Here is a 6,949-nt window from a genome sequence, read left to right on the forward strand (position 1 = left end):
TGTTCTCATCCCCTTTGATATCTATGCACTGCTGCTGCTGCTGCTGCAGCTGCTAAGTGGTTCAGTTGAGGCCGACCCTGTGCCACGCCATAGATGGCAGCCCACCAGGCCCCACAGTCCCTGGGGTTCTCTAGGAAAGAACACTGGAGTGGGTTGCCATTTCCTCCTCCTATGCATGAAAGTGAAAAGTGAAAATGAAGTCGCTCAGTGGTGTCCGACTCTTAGCCACCCCATGGACTGCAGCCTACCAGGCTCCTCCGTCCTTGGGATTTTCCAGGAGTGGGGTGCCATTGCCTTCTCCCATATCTGTGCACAAGCCTGCCTAAATAATTGACTTCTAGCCAACTTTGGGATGCCCATGACCACCCACCCTTACCAGGCAACAGAGAAGAGAAAAACACTTACCACAGGAGGTTCTGATAAGGAACAAGGAACTAACAAGCTCCCACCTACCAGGATTCTGCAGAGGTCAACAAGAGGTCAGCAAGAGATGAGAGACTGCAGTCCAGAGGTCCTAGCTACTTCCATCTAGCAACAAACACCCAGCATAGTCAAAACGTTTTCAATGTTAAAGAATAAATAAATAAATAAATAAAAGGACAGAAGTTCTTTGAACACATGTCTGAATTTAGGGGTGAGGCATTACATATGTGTCCCAGGATAATCTTAAAGTGTCAGAAAGTAAAGAAATTAAAGACAACTATCAAGCTGTCCAAACTGATAAAAATGAATGATTACACAGTTTTATCTGTATACATTAGCAGATAATAATCTGAAAAGGAATTTTAAAAAATTCCCTTTCAATAATATCAACATGAATAAAACACTTTGCCATGGATGTAACGAGGATGACAAGACTGGCACACTGGAAATTATACACCCTGGCTGAAAACTATCCTGAATACATGGACAGATATTCCATAACGATGGAAAGACTTAAGATGGCAATACCATGGAATGCATCTTCAATCTGAAATGAAGATTTGATATGATTTGATCGCTCAGAGCTTTTGTGTCATCAAGTGTTATTAAAGTATTAAAGAGATAGAGAAAGCTGCTGACTTAGACTTGAGGCGGGGTGGGGGGGGATAGTAAGAGTACCCCCTCCTGGTCTTTAGCCAGATATTCTACAGGCACTAGCAGTCAGCTAAGGAAAGAAAGGAACTGTTTCAGGGAATGGCACCAGGCCCTTCCCCCACGACATGCATTGAGATAATATTGGCAGCAGGTGAGTCATCCCGGGCCAAAACTTGATTGACATGAATCTTGAAGAAAGGCAGTATTGCAGGCAAATATATCATTTCCTTAACATAGATAAGGAGAACAAGCTAGGAGGAAAATATGCTGTTTTGTTCAAATCGCTTCTGAGCCTTTTGGGGGAACCGACCTGAAGCCAGAGTCTAGCGGAAATACATAGGATATTTACATCGCTTAAGACAAACATTTTCTTAGGAAAAAATGCATTGCTTAGCTCAAGGTTTGTCTGCGAAATTCTTACACATCAGGAGATGGCTCCGAGCTGGGTTTCCACACACAAGAACATCCATGCAAAGGACAAGCCTGCACAGCCCATCTGCCGCCCTCCCGCACAGCCAGCAGCATTTCCAAGTGACCTCCTAAGGCCTTCCCCAAAATACAGGGGCACCTCTGGGTTTCCTGTTTCCCTCACTTCGAACACTTTTCTTAAAAAAAAAAAAAATCCTGCACACTTCTTGATAGAATGCCACAGTGCAAGGAATACAGTCCTTCAATATTTAAACCTCCATTTGCAAAACACTTGGAGCTTGGTTTTGTTTTGTTTTTTAATTACACCACCACATAATTTAAAGCTTTTACACGTTCTAATTATTCAGTTCCAAAACACCAAACTTCTATTGCACAGGGTCCTCATGAAAAGGCCCACGCAGCTGGACTACCACAGATTCTGCCATTAAAGTGCAGCAAGGTGCCCTCCCCCCTTCTTTGCTGCCTGGGCGGCCACCAGGGTTTAAAATCCATGCACCCTACTAAGTTTCTAGGGTGCAATCCGTGGACCCTTCCCTTTCCCATCCCAGCAGGTGCTCAAGGGCCCGCTGGCTTACAAAGTGCCAGAAGCAGGGCTGGGCCAGCCGGCCAGAGTTCAGTGTTCTGTCCCTTGGACTTCCAGCAGACACTAGGCTGCTTGGAAGAACCGCGCAGACTCTGAGATTTTTCAGCAGAGGGGTGGAGCGGTAAAGGCCTTGACCCCAAAGGCAAGGCTTTTCTGCGACCGCCAGGTTGGGGAGCTCCGAGAATGTGCCAACAGACGGCGGAATACTTGGTTCCCTGCTGCACGCAGTCCCAGTTCCCTTACCTGTGGTCCGCAGCCCTCCGCTGCACCCACGGGATGGCGATCCTTGGGGACCCAGGAGCGGACGAAATGGGCGTTCCCAGCCGCAGTTGCAACCCCCGAGAGCACAACTGGGAACCCCTCCCCATCCCCCCCATGAGCCGACCCCCGCCCCGCGCCCTCAGGGTTAGCCTCGCCCCTGCCGCGCTCCCTGCGCGTTCCCAGCCGCAGTGGCGACCCCCGGGAGCACAACTGGGACCGACCCCCACCTAAAGCCATCGGAATCTCGACCCGCGCAGCCCGGGTTTACCCAGTCCCGGGTGCGCTCCCGGCGCATTTTCAGCCTCAGTGTCCACCTCCGAGAGCACAACAGGGAAGCCCGCCCCCACCCCCGCCAGAAGCTGACCCCCGCCCCACCCCGCGCGCGTTCGCCCCGCCCCTGCACGGTCCAGGTACCTTCCCAGCTTCTAGCGTTCACGCCCGGGTAGGAGCAGGATGTAGGAGTATGGGAGATGTGTCTGGAGCCTGACAGCCTCAGCTCCGCTCTGGCCTGCCCTTTGGACCTAGGAGCCAGGCCAACTTGCAGAGGGCTTAGGGCCCCATTGTATGCAAACTACCAAGGCCTACCGCAAGGAGAGCTCTGTCCGAGGGAAGGGAAGCGCCCCAGGCTGCATTCCCAAGCTGTTGTTTAGCCGCCCAGACTCAGCGCTGCACAGGGGTAATCAGGCTCTCTGTGCCCGCAGCTTCACACACAGGTGTGTCTCCGTAGGAATCAAGAAAGATCCTGACAGAGTGAGGTTCATTAGAGCTATACTAAAGAGCAAAGGCTTGTCCATGTGGTCTTGCCTTCCCCTGTGCCTTTGGGTCTCCAGGCTCGGCCCCAGCTCTGTGGAAACAACCCCTGAGAAAATATCTTCAAGATCCCCTTTTCCCAGTGTCTGGGAACCGGGGTTCGTAGGAGGAGAGAAAAGCACGCCTCCATAGGGAACGAAAAGGCAGCCAACCTGCCTGTGTTTTGAAGCCTCTATTTGGAAGGAATGGGTTAGCTTCTCCTAAAGGAGACCTCCAGATCTGCTCAGAAGTCGGTAATTCCAGAGGCAGGGTACTGGTTCCTGACTGCCCTTTGCTAGCCTTGCAAAGATATTCCTAGATTCTAGAGTTATTTTCCATGAAGGAGCAGGCTTCGGGAATGTGTCAGAGGGGACTGGCTCCTTATTGACCTCAGCTCAGCTATTGCCTTTCCATTCAAACTAGGACAAGGCCCTACTTTATGAAGGGTAAGGGTCTTCTTCTTTGCAAACTGCCAAGGGCTACAGCAATGAGACCTCTGTCAAGGCGAGGGAAGCCTAAGAGGATGGATTCTCAAGCAGGTGCTTTGCCACAAAGCATCAGCACCCCACGGAGAGAATCAAGCTCCCTGTGCACCAATGTTGGGAGTGTAGCTTCACACACAGAGTTGTCTCTATAGGAGCCAAGAATGTTCCTGAGAGATTAGGTTCACTAAACCTCTCCTACAGAGCATAGACCTGTCCATGTGGTTTTGCCTTCCCCTGTGAGTTGGGTCCTCGAGGTCTGCCACACCTCCGGGGAAACTGTCCCTGAGAAAAGATCTCCAGGAACCGCTTCGCCGAGGCTGGGAAATGCTGTTCACAGGAAGTAAGGCAAGCGAATCTCCTGCAGAGTAAAAGAGGCCTTACAGTCCCTGGAGGAGCAGGCTGCCAGAGTGTGTGAAACCTGACTGTTGCCTTACTGGCCTCAGCTCCGCCATTGCCTGTTCATCCGAGCTAGCACCCAGGCCTACTTGGAAAAGCATTTGGGTGCAGATTTCTACAAAGTGCCAAGGGCTACAGCAGTGAGAATTCTCTCGGTGGTAAGGGAGAGCATTTTATGGATTCTCAAGCTGTTTTCTGAATGACAGCGTCAAAATGAACAGAGAGAATCAGGCTCTCTCTGCCCCTATGTTAGGTACGCAGCTTCACACACAGAGGTGTCTCTGTAGGAGCCAAGAATGCTCCTGAGAGATGAGGTTCACTAGAGGTCTGCTACAGAGCATAGACCTGTCCATGTGGTCTTGCCTTCCCCTGTGCCTTTGGGCCCCGGGCTCGGCCCCAGCTCCGTGGAAACAACCCCTGAGAAAATATCTTCAAGATACGCTTTTCCCAGAGGCTGGGAACTGGGGTTCATAGGAGGAGAGATAAGCAAGCCTCCTTCGGGCACGAAAGGCAGCCAACCTGCCTGTGTTTTGAAGCCTCTATTTGGAAGGAATGGGTTAGCTTCTCCTAAAGGAGACCTCCAGATCTGCTCAGAAGTCGGTAATTCCAGAGGCAGGGTGCTGGTTCCTGACTGCCCTTTGCCAGCCTTGCAAAGACATTCCAACATTCTAGAGTTATATTCCATGAAGGAGCAGGCTTCGGGAATGTGTCAGAGGGGACTGGCTCCTTATTGGCCTCAGCTCAGCTATTGCCTTTCCATTCAAACTAGGACAAGGGCCTACTTTATGAAGGGTAAGGGTCTTCTTCTTTGAAACTGCCAAGGGCTACAGCAATGAGACCTCTGTCAAGGCGAGGGAAGCCTAAGAGGATGGATTCTCAAGCAGGTGCTTTACTACAAAGCATCAGCACCCCACGGAGAGAACCAAGATCCCTGTTCCCCAATGTTGGGAGTGTAGCTTCACACACAGAGTTGTCTCTATAGGAGCCAAGAATGTTCCTGAGAGATTAGGTTCACTAAACCTCTCCTACAGAGCATAGACCTGTCCATGTGGTTTTTCCTTCCCCTGTGAGTTGGGTCCCCGAGGTCCGCCACACCTCCGGGGAAACTGTCCCTGAGAAAAGATCTCCAGGAACCGCTTCGCTGAGGCTGCGAAACGCTGTTCACAGGAAGTAAGGCAAGCGAATCTCCTGCAGAGAAAAAGAGGCCTTACTGTCCCTGGAGGAGCAGGCTGCCAGAGTGTGTGAAACCTGACTGTTGCCTTACTGGCCTCAGTTCCACCATTGCCTGTTCCTCCGAACTAGGACCCAGGCCTATTTGGAGAAGCGTTTGGGTGCGGATTTCTACAAAGTGCCAAGGGCTACAGCAGTGAGAATTCTCTCAGCGGTAAGGGAGAGCATTTTATGTATTCTCAAGCTGTTTTCTGAACGACAGGGTCAAAATGAACTGAGAGAATCAGGCTCTCTGTGTCCCTATGTTAGGTACGCAGCTTCACACACAGAAGTGTCTCTATAGGAGCCAAGAATGTTCCTGAGAGATGAGGTTCACTAGAACTCTGCTACAGAGCATAGACCTGTCCATATGGTTTTGCCTTGCCCTGTGAGTTGGGTCCCTGAGGTCCGCCCCAGCTCAGGGGAAGGAGCCCCTGAGAAAAGATCTCCAGGGACCGCTATTCCCCCAGGCTGGCAAACGCAGTTCACAGGAGGTAACACAAGCAAGCCTCCTGCAAGGCACAACAGGCCTTAGTCTCCCTGGACAATCAGGCTGCCAGAGTGTGTGAGACCTGAGTGATGCCTTACTGGCCTCAGCTCCGCCATTGCGTGTTCCTCCGAACTAGGACCCAGGCCTACTAGGAGAAGGGTTTGGGTATGGATTTCTAAATACTGCCAAGGGGTATAGCAATGAGAACTGTGTCACGGGTAAGGAAGAGCATTGTATGGATTTTCAAGCTGTTGTTTGAACGACAGCTTCAAAGCTGCACAGAGAGAATCAGACTCTGTGTCTCCATGTTCGGTACACAGCTTCACAGACAGTGGTGTCTCCATAGGAAACAAGAACGTTCCTGACAGAGTGAGGTTCACTAGAGCTCTCCTAGAGAGCAAAGACTTGTCCATGTGGTTTTTCTTCCCCTGTGCGTTTGGGGCTCCAGGCTCGGCCCCAGCTCCGTGGAAACAACCCCTGAGAAAAGATCTTCAAGATCCGCTTTTCCCAGAGGCTGGGATGTGGGGTTCATAGGAGGCGGGAAAAGCAGGCCTCCTTCAGAGAGCAAGAGGCAGCCAAGCGGCCTGCGTTTGGAAGCCTCTATTTGGAAGAATGGGTTAGCTTCCCCTAAGGGAGACCTCCAGATCTGTTCAGAAGTCGGTAATTCCAGAGGCAGGGTGCAGGCTCCTGACTGCCCTTTGCCAGCCTTGCAGAGACATTCCTAGATTACAGCGTTATTTTCCATGAAGGAGCAGGCTTCGGGAATATGTCAGACTTGACTGGCGCCTTATTGGCCTCAGCTCAGCTCTTGCCTTTCCTTTCAAACTAGGACAAGGGCCCACTTTATGAAAGGTAAGGGTCCTCTTCTTTCCAAACTGCCAAGGGCTACAGCAATGAGACCTCTGTCAAGGTGAGGGAAGCGTAAGCTGATGGATTCTCAAGCAGGTGCTTTGCCACAAAGCATCAGCACCCCACGGAAAGAATCTGGCTCCCTTTGCCCCTACGTTGCGTGTGTAGCTACACGCACAGAGGTGTCTCGATAGGAGCCAAGAATGTTCCTGAGAGAGGAGGTTCACTGTTGGGGGCCAGAGTGAGGCACTCCGCCCATGGCAAAGGTCATGAGGAAGGAGGCTCGACATACGCAAAGGCGGGATCGAGCCTCAGGAGTCCCCCTGGAAATCCTCGAGCATCTACCCCCATAACCAGAGCCTGCCTACCTTACTAATTTGT

This window comes from Bubalus kerabau, unplaced genomic scaffold (genome assembly GCF_029407905.1).
Source record: "Bubalus kerabau isolate K-KA32 ecotype Philippines breed swamp buffalo unplaced genomic scaffold, PCC_UOA_SB_1v2 scaffold_26, whole genome shotgun sequence".
NCBI lineage: Eukaryota > Metazoa > Chordata > Mammalia > Artiodactyla > Bovidae > Bubalus > Bubalus kerabau.